At 36.8% G+C, this 12924-nt stretch overlaps 1 protein-coding gene and 1 non-coding gene across 2 annotated transcripts in view; one reads left to right on the forward strand and one right to left on the reverse strand.

Moving 5' to 3' along the window:
* The window catches only part of RSBN1L (round spermatid basic protein 1 like), a 65272-nt gene that overhangs the window by 15958 nt on the left and 36390 nt on the right, over positions 1–12924 (forward strand). The gene's annotated exons all lie outside the window — the stretch shown is intronic.
* LOC122236754 lies at positions 8022–8128 on the reverse strand. Its single transcript, XR_006215006.1, has one exon. It is a non-coding gene; the product is annotated as a U6 spliceosomal RNA (small nuclear RNA).

A 12924-nucleotide genomic window follows, 5' to 3' on the forward strand; every position in this document is an offset into this window, starting at 1 on the left:
GCTTGGAGCCTGGAGCCTGGAGCCTGCTTCAGATCTGTGACTCCTCTCTGTCCCTCCCGGGCTCACACTCTGTCTCTCAAAAATAAATATTAAAAAAAAAAAAAATTTAAAAAGTTACATGTATGTCTTTACCTACCCTTATATTCTTTTTTTTTTCTTTTAATATTTATCTCTGAGTGAGAGAGATAGAGGTGTGAGTGGGGGAGGGGCAGAGAGAGAGGGAGACACAGAATCTGAAGCAGGCTCCAGGCTCTGAACTGTCAGCACAGAGTCCAATGCGGGGCCCAAACTCACAAACCGTGAGATTATGACCTGAGCCAAAGTCAGATGCTTAATCAACTCCACCACCCAGGTACCCTGACCTACCCTTGTATTGTTATATGTCTCCATAAAGTGTACTGATTTTTAATACAGATTATGAGTTTTCATCTGGCATTTTATTTTATTTTGGGGAGTTTCTTCCAGATTGTTACTGGTATATAAGAAAGCTTTTGGGTTTTCTACATACACTTAGTAGTTGGGTATGTAATTATATAATAGTGAAAGGCTACCAATTCTTCATAATCAGGAATAGTTGAATTACAGTATGATACTTAGTAATACTCAGGAAGTTATGGTACTCCTTGTGGTACTTCAAGCATTGTGTTTGTCTTTGAAATCTGAGATCTCTATTAGCACGGTATAACTATTCAGCTTGACAAATATTTTTAGTGCTTAGGTGCTGTGGTAGGTTTTAATAAAATGACAAAAACAACAATATAAAGCTTCTGCCTTCAAGTACCTTAATCTAGCAGGATACTAGAAAAAGTAATTATTAGTGCAGTAAGTTGAATACCACAAGACAAATGGAAAGTAGAGGTGGTACTTGTGGAAATGCAGGTAGGCAGGGAGGATGGGATTTTTGAGCGAATCTTTGAAGGATAGTGTGGTAGGATTTCAGTAAAGAGATGAAGGAATTTAGGTGGAGAGCTTTATTTGAAGTGTAACATTCATAGAATTGGATAGGAATTGGATAGGAAAACACGTATACAATGTCATAAAACAAAGAAGGAAATAATTTCTAGATATTTGATTCTCTTTGTAGCTCTGACATTATATATTGCTAAACATCTTTATTTTAGCTCTTGACTCTTATTTTTGAGAGAGAACGTGTGTGTGCATGCACAAGTGGCAGAGGGGTGGGGGGGGGGAGAGAAAGAAAGAATAGAAAGAAAAGAAAAGAAAATCTTAAGTAGGCTCCATGCCCAGTATCGAGTCTGACATGGGGCTCTATTTCACAACTGTAGATCATGACCTGAGCCCAAGTCAAGAGTCCGACGCTCAACTGACTGAGCCACCCAGGTGCCCCATAACTTTTTAAAATTTAGAACTTTAATTGGTTGCATGAAAAAACATAAGCATATATAATAAAAGCAATGATTCTCATATATGCTGTTATCATTATACAAAAAGAACTATATAGTTTACTGTTTGCATTATAGAATATAGTTTTAATTAAAGTAATTGTGTAATGTTGACTTAGAGGTCTAGAATGCCCCTGGTTGTATGTGGGTCACATTTTATATGACAGCTGTAGTATAAAATTCAATGAATACAATCTAGATACCAAATCTAGATACCAAATATAATGTCTCGCTACTTTATATCTTTCTTTTATAATATATAGAGAGGAGAGGAAGTATTTACTTCTGTTTTAGAAGCAGGTCTTCCTGGTAGATTAGTGAAGAAAACCTGACCTGAAATTTTTAATTATGGTACAGGAAGGCGCCCAGACCACTGTTTCATGTTATGCCTGGTTAGGCTTTCATGTAGGTACATCTATATTAATTTTTTTGTTCTCCTTTTAGGGATTGTATTCTTGTGATTATTACTATACTATTACTATACTATTATTATTTTGTCAGTGTATGCATATTACTAAATGCTTTCCTAATAATCTATATTTAATGATGATAGCTTCTTTTGTCAAGTGCCTGCAATATAAACTGGGGATAGTTGGAAATAATGCATATGTTGCCTTTAATCCTCATAAAAAGTCTAAAAAGATAAGTGCTGTGATCTTTAACAATTAATACTGAGGCACAACGTGATTAGTAAGTAATTTGTGTCAGTGAGTGGCAGAACTGGAAATTAAATATGTCTAATTACAAAGCCTGAGTTATTTCCAACATATTACAGTATATTTAGAGTTTCTTAATACACAGCTGTCTTAAACTATATCATTTTCAACATTCTCTTCCTTGTTTTTTTGGTCTCAATATGTTAGCCAAAGCAGCCTGCCTTTCCCTGAATAGTAAGAGATAAGTATTGTACAGTCTGAACTTCCTCATAATATGTTCAGGCAGAAACATTTTTTGCATTACTGTACAAAATATAGGACATTGTTGCTGTATGAGTCATTATACTAAGTTTTTTCCCCTTCATAAGAAAATAGAAGCACAGAATTGGGAAACACTAGAAGAGAAAGGGTCATCAGAGCTCAGTGAGCAGAAGCCCCTGATTTGCAAGTACAAGCAGCAGAAGCTTGCAGCCCTCTCACAGGTTAGCAGTTCCCAAGTCCTTCGGTTCTTACTTACTGGAACTGCACAAGTCTTTCACATCTCAGGGTTCATGACATGTAGCAGTTTTTACAATTAGGTCCATGAAGACCTTTCACTCTTTTAGCATTTTCCCCTCACTATGGATGAGCAGACAACTCCAGAGGAGGCATCAGGTATTTTAAATACCATCTGCCTCATGCCTGTCACATCTCAGCCGTCCTTTAATTGGAAAGGAAGGTTTTCTTCTTTGCCTTCCAAGTTTCTGAAACCCATTTCTATGTTATTCCTTCCCCTGTAATGTTACTATATCCTTATGAAGATGTAGTGCGGAAGAGGTAGAAATGGTGCTGCTTCCGTGTGCAGGTTTAAGTTAGGAACTATCTACGATTAGCTAAATTCAATGAAACATTTGTGGTCCAAAGAATTATATGTTTTTGGTTTTCTTTCCTATAGTGTAGTAATAGGAGCTTTTAACTCCTATTGGACCTGTTTGGGAGTTTTCCTAGTTCTGCCACTTAGTCTCTGTGCATGAGAACATCTTATCTGCTCTGAGCCCTGACTTTTATTCTCTATAAAATGAGGAGAATAAGTGAAATCTTTAATTTTTTCCTATGAAAAAAACTAATTTTGTGGAAGACTTTCTGGCAACTGTCCCGCTTCAACACTATCTTATTGATTTTTGTCAGAGCTCTATTTTTTTATTACTTATTTTTAGAGTCATATAAAATACTGATAAAAGCATTTACTTTCTTAAATTATATCACAGTTTCTCTAATTTGTCCTCTGCTTCTTTCTTAAATGATTCAACAAACACTGCCTGCCATATGTTTGGTATTGTGTAGGGGAATGCAGAGAGAAAAGTTGTTTGTATTTCTTTCCTTCAAGATGTATAATTTAATTGGAAAGATTATTAGCTGCAATGTAAGAGGCACTTTGTATTGTTACTCATCTTGTTTCTGTTTCTGCGTGTTGCTTTTTTTGGGGGGCTGTCTTCTCTGATTGCTGACCCTTCAGATGATTATTGGTAATAATTTGCTCCTACTTATATTAACCCTTTTTCTTTTGCCCTCTGGAATCCTCATTCATTTTTAGCATCAATTATGTGCAAAACACTATTCTGGGTTCTATAGAAGACAACAAAGATACATTAGATATAATAACCAAGAAAGAGTTTATAATCCAACAGAGCAGATAAAAAAGGTACACAAACAATTCAAATCATAAGAGAGGGAGAAGAAGGCAGTGGTCATTTCAAGTTGAAGGGACCAAAGAGTCCTTAATGGAAAGCTGAATTTCAGGTAGATTCTTGCAGAATGTGTAGGATTTTGGTCAACAAGAATTGGGATGGGCAAAGGCATCCTAACTAAATGGTATTAACAAAAATATTGGAGTAAGTTGTACTAATGAATCAGTCTGGAATCTTGTGTAGATATACATGTGGTTGAAGAGTAGAAGAAATTAAAATGTGTCTTGAATATGTAGATTCTTGAATGGCATACTGTGGGAATTTTCTCTTTTTATGTAGGGTGGTTTTGTTCATTTGTTTAAAGTAGAAGAGAGTGACATGATCAACTATATTTTCAAGGAATATTTTTTGGTCACTGCTGAGTGGATTGGTGGAGAGAGAAACTGTAAGTAGGAAGATCACTTGTTTCAAAAGATAAGTAATCAGTTATGGAAAGGGAAAGGAAGATAGACATATTTCAATGGAAAAATAGACTGAACTGAGAAAGTGATTTAATGTTAGGGAAAGTTATTATATATAATATATATGTTATTATATTATATATAATATGTTATTGTATATAATATTATAACGTTAAGGAAGTATTATAAAGGTTTTTGAGAATTTTTTGAATTTGGATGTTGGAGGATGTTGTGCCATTAACATAAACAAGGAATTAAAAGGAGAGCTTGAACTTTATTTATATGAGAAAGATGGTAATTTTAATGTTAAGTATTTCTTTTTTTTTTTTTTTTTAAGATTTAAAAACATTAAGTAATCTCTTTACCCAGTGTAAGGCTCAATCTAACTCACAACCTTGAGATTAAGAGTCACATGCTCTGCTAACTGAACCAGCCAGGCATCCCAAGTTGTTAAATACTTCTTTTTTTTCTTTTAATAGTTTTATTTTATTTTATTTTTATTTTTATTTTTTTATTTTTATTTTTATTTTGAGAGAGCGCCAGCAGGGAAGAGGGGCAGAGGGAGAGAATCTCAAGCAGGCCCCATGCTTAGCATGGAGCCCAGTGTGGGGCTTGATCACATGACCCTGGGATCATGACTTGAGCTGAAATCAAGAGTCTAGTGCTCAACCTGCTGAGCCACCCAGGCACCCCCCAAGGTGTTAAATATTTCTTATGGAAATAAGTGGTAGAGCTTGGCCAAGAGGCTGAGTTGAGATATTAGTCTGAGGATTCATTTACCTAACGGTTATAGTTTGAATCATAGGAATGCATTTTCTTCAATGGAAAAAGAAGAGAGAAAGAAGCATGCCCAAGGTAGATCCTAATGAGAATGTGCAAGTTTTGATGGTAGGATCGTGAGTTACTGAGTAGACAGGATAGTGCAGTACCACTGAGACTTAGGGAGGAATTTTGAAGAAGAGGTTAGTAATGTCTTTTGCAGTAAGGACCAAGAAAAAAGGGCTGAGAAGGCATTGCTCCCCTTTTTACTATATCCTTTATCTTTCTCTTTCCATTTTTGTAATGTTACCTTCCCTTCTACTTCCCCACTTAAATTCTGTATTATTTCTCTTTTTCTTCTATTTATTGCTTATTTTCAGATCTATTTCTAGCTATACTTACTCCTATCTGGGGAAGGTGTTTAAGGAGATCAGTGTTGTTGTTCAGACTAACTGATTTCATAGACTGTATTATTACAGTGTGAATCATGGCACATACCCAAAGCAGGAAAAACTCATAGCGTGAAGCCTATTTGAGGTTTGTGGTACAAGAATGTATTGTAACTGAAGTCTTCAGTAGAAAATTCTACCAACACTCCTTAAGAACAGGTAGTGTGGAGGGGCTCCTGGGTGACTTAGTCGGTTAAGCGGCCGACTTTGGCTCAGGTCATGATCTCACAGTCCGTGAGAGCCGCGTCGGGCTCTGTGCTGACTGCTCAGAGCCTGGAGCCTGCTTCAGATTCTGTGTCTCCCTCTCTCTCTGACCCTCCCTCGTACATGCTTTGTCTCTCTCTGTCTCAAAAATATAAATAAACATTAAAAAAAAAAAGAACAGGTAGTGTGGATTTTTATGACACTTTATTTTTTTTATTTTATTAATTTTTATTTATTTATTCATTCATTTATTTATTTATTTTGAGAGAGAGAAAGAGTGCAAGTGAGGGAGGGGCAGACACACACACACACACACACACACACACACACACAGAATCTGAAGCAGGCTTCAGGCTCTGAGCTGCTAGCACAGAGACTGATGCAGGGCTCGAATTCAGGGACCACAAGATCATTAAACTGAGCTGAAGTCGGATGCTTACCTGAACCACCCAATGCCCCTATTTTATTTACTTTTTTAATGTTTGTTTATTTTTGAGAGAGAGAGAGCGTGAGCGGGAAGGGGACAGAGAGGGAGACACAGAACTTGGAGTGGGCTCTAGGCTACACGCTATTAGCATAGAGCATGACACTGGGCTCAAACTCCCAAACCATGAGATCATGACCAAAGCCGAAGTCAGGTGCTTAACCGACTGAGCCACACAGGTGCCCCTGTTTTTTACTTTTAATTATTATTTGTTAATGTAAGCTCTATGCCCATGGGAGGAGTTGAACTCAAGACCCTGAGATCAAGAGTTTACTGAGTAAGCCAGCCAGGCACCCCTCTGACAACATCTTTTAAAAAAAAAAATCTAATGAATCTACATGAAGATCCTTCTTTATACAGAATTCTGTGGTTTAATGAGTCATTTATGGATTTCTCTCTTTTCCTTAAAAGCTATTAAATCTAACAAGTAGTACATGCATATATACATATTGAGAATAGATGTATAATTGCATCATATTTTCTCCTTTTGTTCTTTTTGTTAACTATAACATAACCTTGAGATAATGTATATAAAAGTGAAGTAGAAATACACTTGAACAATTTTAATGAAGTAAGGAATTTGGAAAAAGTAACATTATTTTCATGTGTGTTTGTGTGTTAGGTTACATATTCACTCTTTTATTTTGAAGTGGTTTGTTTTTTTTTTCTTATTTCTTTCCTTCTGATGCACCTTGAGTGATTCTAAATCTTTAAAAAAAAATTTTTTTTTTAATGTTAATTTATTTTTGAGAAAGAAAGAGACACAGAATGCAAGCAGGGGAGGGACAAAGAGAGAGGGAGACACAATGCAAAGAAGGCTCCATCCAGGCTGTGAGCTGTCAGCACAGAGCTCAACACAGGGCTCAAACCCACAAGCCATGAGATCAGGACCTGAGTCAAAGTTGGATGCTTAACTGACTGAGCCATCCAGGTGCTCAACTGTAAATCTAGTTAAAAAAAATTTGTCTAAACATGAAATTATCAGTTCTTCTTTCAGGAAAGAGATGTATGCTAACAACTTAATTACATAAGTATAAATATGAATCCCTTTCTGTTGTAGAAATTTCAGATAATTTAGAATTACCTAAAATAAGAATCAGTAGTTCCTTTTGGAGCACCTGGGTGGCTCAGTTGATTAAGCGTCTGACTCTTGATCTCAGCTCGGGTCATGATCTCACGGTTTGTGAGTTCAAGCCCCGCATCAGGCTCTGCACCGTGCAGAGCCTACTTGGGATTCTGTTTCTTCTTCTTTCTGCCATCCCCCGCTTGTGCGTGCATGCATTCTCTCTCTCTCTCTCTCTCTCTCTCTCTCTCTCTCTCTCACTCTCTCTCTCTCTCTCTCACTCTCTCTCTCTCTCTCTCACTCTCTCTCTCTCACTCTCTCTCTCTCTCTCACTCTCTCTCTCTCTCACTCTCTCTCTCTCACTCTCTCTCTCTCACTCTCTCTCTCTCACTCTCTCACTCTCTCAAAATAAATAAGTAAATAAAAAAATTTTTTAAAGTTCTTTTGTTCCTTCCATAGGAGCAAACCTGTTAGGTATTTTGTGTTCTTCCTTCCAGATTTTTTTCAATGCATTTACATATGTACATGTGTACATATACATGCACAGAAAAGAATATGTAGCCTATTTTCAAAAGCCTAAATATTCTACCACTTTTGTGCAACTTGCTGTTTTTATTTAACAGTGTCTTGGAACTCTGTCCATTACATAGAGTGAAATTTATCTACACATGCACACAAACTGCATGTGTCTGTGTTACGTATGCATGTATAGTTGACACACAATGTCACATTAGCCTCATGCACAAACCTGTGTGTGTCTGTGTATTTGACTATGGTTGACATACAATGGCACTTTGGCCTCAGGTGTACAAAATAGTGATTTGACAGTTTATACATATGCTGTGATCACCACAAGTACAGCCACTGTCTGTCCCATAAATATGGAATGCTTCATGAATTTGCATGTCATTCTTGCTTGGGGGCCATGCTAATCTTCTCTGTATCATTCCAATTTTAGTATATGTGCTGCTGAGGCAAGCAAGCACTGTATTTCTTTCTTACAATTAAGTTTTTCCTTTATAAATTTAGATAAATATAAGTTTTATTAAGCTTTCAATTTTGGAATAGCTTTACATTTATAGAAAAATTTTCTCTTGAAATTTTCTTTCTCTTGTTCTTGAAATTTTATATTTGTATGATACATTTGTCACAATTAATGAACGAATATTGATATATTATCATTAACCAAAGTACATACTTTATTCAGGTTTCCTTAGTTTTTACCCAGTGTCCTTTTTTAAAAAAGTTTATTGGGGCACCTGGGTGGCTCAGTTGGTTAAGCGTCTGACTCTTGATTTTGGCTCAGGTCATGATCTCGCATTTCGTGGGTCCAAGCCCTGCATTGACAGCTCAGAACCTGGAGCCTGGTTCAGATTCTGTGTCTCCTTCTCTCTCTGCCCCTCCCCCACTGGCACTGTCTCTGTCTCTCAAAAATAAATGTTAAAGAAAAAATTTTTTAAGTTTATTTTTGAGAGAGGGAGGGAGAGTGAGTGGGTGAGGGGGAGAGGGAGAGAGAGAATCCCAAGCAGGCTCTGTACTGTCAGCATAGAGCTGGCATAGGGCCAGATCTCATGAATTGTGAGATCATGACCTGAGCCAAAATCAGAAGTCATATGTTAAACTGACTGAGCCACCCAGATGCCCCCCATAATGTCTTTTTTTCTGTTCAGGGATCCCCCACCCAGGGTACCACGTTACATTTAGTCATTATGTCTGTTTAGGCTCTTCTTGGCTACAGCAATTGCTTAGATTTTTCTTGCTTTTGATTATCTTGATAGTTTCAGGAGTACTGGTCAGGCATTTTATAAAATGTCCCTCAATTGGGATCTGTCTGATGGTTTTCTCACGACTGGAATGGGGAGATGGGTTTTTGAAAGGAAGGCCATGACTTTGTAAATTTTAAAAATAAAATTTAATCTAAAAAATCAAATCGGGATGCTTTGGTGGCTCAGTTGGTTAAGTATTCAACTCTTGATTTCTGCTGAGGTCATGATTTCACAGTTTATGGGATCGAGCCCCACATTGGGCTCTGTGCGGGTGTGGAGGCTGCTTAAGATTCTCTCTCTCTCTCTCTCTCTCTCTCTCTGCCCATCCTCTGCTCTTGTTGTCTCTCTGTTTCTCAAAAAATAAAATTTTTAAAAATTAAATACTGAAAGGTTTATAATGAGAAATGGCCCTAACTCTTTGCATTCCCTACCCCTACCCCCAGTTGTTAACTCTTTTAGTTCTCATCGTTTAATTCCAAATTTCTGAATAAAATGCTCATAGTGGCTTTTATTTTTTGACTGATCGGTTTTAGACACACTATATTGCATTCTTGTTAAGGGTAATAAGAATTTAGCACTTTTATAACCTAGCTTCTTTCCTAACCAGTGATTTCATAAAACTTAGTTAAAGTGCAATAATCAGTGCCTATTATGACTTTGCAAATACTGTTCAATGCAAATCAGAGATCCTTTTCTGTATGGCCTTCTGGATTTTCGTAATAGTTAAAAATGGCCTTTCTTTTCATACATATTGGTCCCTGACTTACAGTGACTTGGAATTTTTTGACTAGATGATAGTGCAAAAGTGATATAATTCAGTAAAAACTATATTTTTGAATTTTGATCTTTTCCCAGGGCTAGTAATATGTGGTAGGGTACTCTCTGGTGATGCTGGGTGTGGCAGTGAGGTGAACTCCCCATCAACCATGGAGTCATGAGGGTTAACAACCCATATGCTTACAACCATTCTGTCTCCATACAGCCATTGTGTTTTTCACTTTCAGTGAAATATTCAATAAATTACTTGAGATATCCAACACTTTATTATAAAATAGGCTTTGTGTTGGATGATTTTGTCCAACTGTAGGCTAATGTAAGGGTTCTGAGCATGTTTGTTAAATTAGGTGTATTAAATGCATTTCTGACTTAATGAAAAAAAATGTTTCTTTGGTTTTTTTTTTTTTAACATTTATTTATTTTTGCAAGAGTGAGAGAGCAGGAACAGGGTACGGGCAAAGAGAGAGAGGTAGATACAGAATCTGAAGCAGGTTCCAGGTTCTGAGCTGTCAGCACAGAGCCCTCTGTGAGGCTCAAACCCATGAATTATGAGATCATGACCTGAGGCCAAAGTCGGACACTTAACTGTGAACCATGGTTGGTGAACCACCGACACCCCAGTATTTTCAATTTACAATGAAAGGGTTTATTGGGACGAAATCCCATTATAAGTCCAGGAAGTTCTATTTATATGTATTGGCATCTTCATTTTCTGCCCTATTCTTTGTGTTCTGTAGTAAGAGATAATCTGGCAATTCCCTTTTATTCTTGGAGGTGGTTTGTGCAGTGCTCTATACCTGAACTGGTTATCCTTTAAGCCAACTACACAGTTTTCGTACTGATACTTTCTTGTGTGCCTTCCTGTGGTGGGTCTCCTGTTTCCTTGGTCTCATGCCGTTTTCCTTTTCCTTCTTTGTTTACTCCTTAAATTACTTAAGCGTATCCTAAGAAAGGGGGTGTGTGTGGTAACAATGTTTGAATTTTTGCTTGTGTGATCATGTCTTCCATTGTACTTGGTTGATAGTTTGACAGATCCTATAATTCTAGGTTAAACATTACTTTCATTCAGCATTCTGAAGGCACTTGTCGTCCTATTGCTCTCTACCATCTACTATTGTGTTGAGTTCCACACTGTTATCTGATCTTTTATGTGAGATCTGGTTTTTTGTGTTTTTTTTTAATTCCTCAGGAGGCTTTTAGGATCTTCTCTTGAAACCAAAATTTCATGATGATGTGCTTGGTGTGTATGTGGAGAGGGGGGCTACCACTGTGAATTCCATTCTTTGTTCTCCTCTCTCTCTCTCTTTTTTTTTTTTTTTTTTTTTAATTTAAGTAATCTCTGCACCCTGCAGGGGGCTCAAACTCATGACCCTGAGGTCGAGTTCCATGCTCTTCCAACTGAGCTCCTGTGCTCATCCCGTAAAGTTTGGTGACTCATTTTTTCTGATAAAATTTCTCATTTATTCATTTTGATATTTTCCTTCCCTGTAAAATTCTATTTTTCTTTTCTGAAATTTCAGTTAATTTGATATTGGATCTCCTGAAGAGATCCTTTAGGTAACCTTTTTTCCTGCTGTTTTCCACTTTGTCTTGTTGCTCTCTTTTTGGAAGATTATCTCAATTTTACCTTCATGTTTTTAGCTTTTCAGTTTTGCTATTGTATTTTTCTTAAGATTTTATTTTATTTTTAAAGTATTCTCTACACCCAGCATGGGACTCAAACTCCCAACCCTGAGATCAAAGAGTCATATGCTCCACTGACTGGACCAGACAGGCACCCCTTTGCTACTGTGTTTTTATTTTATTTTTTATTCAAAAAAATTTTTAATGTTTATTTATTTTTAAGAGACAGAGCACAAGTGGGGGAGGACACTCAACTGCCTGAGCCACCCAGGCACCACAGTTTTATATTGTTTTGTGTTCCTTTGAACACTGGTAAGGTTGAAATTTTTTTATGTCCTTTGCACCTTTTTCTATTTTCTCTTTTTTATTAAAAATTTTTTTATTTCTTTTTATTTTTATTTATTTATTTATTTATTTTAATTTTTTTTTTTTTTTAATGTTTATTTATTTTTGAGACAGAGAGAGACAGAGCATGAACAGGGGAGGGTCAGAGAGAGAGGGAGACACAGAATCCGAAACAGGTTCCGGGCTCCGAGCTGTCAGCACAGAGCCTGATGTGGGGCTCGAACCCACGTGGGTTTTTATTTATTTATTTATTTATTTATTTATTTATTTATTTTAATTTTTTTTTTTTTAATGTTTATTTATTTTTGAGACAGAGAGAGACAGAGCATGAACAGGGGAGGGTCAGAGAGAGAGGGAGACACAGAATCCGAAACAGGCTCCGGGCTCCGAGCTGTCAGCACAGAGCCTGATGTGGGGCTCGAACCCCCGTGGGTCGAACCCACGGACCGCGAGATCATGACCTGGGCTGAAGTCGGACGCTCAACCGACTGAGCCACCCAGGCACCACAGTTTTATATTGTTTTGTGTTCCTTTGAACACTGGTAAGGTTGAAATTTTTTTATGTCCTTTGCACCTTTTTCTATTTTCTCTTTTTTATTAAATTTTTTTTTTATTTCTTTTTAAAATTCTTTATTGTTTTATTCATCTGTACACTCAACATGGGGTTCAAACTTATGACCCCAAGATTGAGAGTCACATGCTTTTCCTACTGTTACTTTCTTTTTCTTAGTTTTTTAGATGTTATGTTGTAAGAATTCTTCATAAAAGAGAAATTACCCCATTGTCTTTCAGGGAAGATTATTAGCCTTTATTGAGACTTAGAAAAATTGTGGAACCCTAATGTTTTTGGAGGAGCAACTTCATAAATCTCAGGATTTTTTGTCAGAAACAACCAGGGTAGTTAGAAGGGGAAATAAATTTGAGGAACTACTCCTGGATGGCTTTAAGGGCTAAGAATTTCCTTCCTTGCTGTGGTATGGCTAGGAAAAGAAGGAAGAATTAATAAAGATCAACGTAGAGCACATAAAAGGAAAGTCACAATGTGCTTCAGAAAATAACAGTAATTTACTATATCACAGGACCTGTTTTGTGTATCAAACAAGCATTTATTGAGGTAGAGTCTTTTCTACTCTCAAGGATAAACTATATACTGGTGGGGGAGGATTGATTATAAGGAGAAAGATAAGTTTATAACTAGAAAGAATACAGTGTGAAACTTGTTTTAATAGGGCTAGAGATAGAGAACCTGCATACTGTTGTATACAGT

Source organism: Panthera tigris, chromosome A2 (genome assembly GCF_018350195.1).
Source record: "Panthera tigris isolate Pti1 chromosome A2, P.tigris_Pti1_mat1.1, whole genome shotgun sequence".
NCBI classification, from domain to species: domain Eukaryota; kingdom Metazoa; phylum Chordata; class Mammalia; order Carnivora; family Felidae; genus Panthera; species Panthera tigris.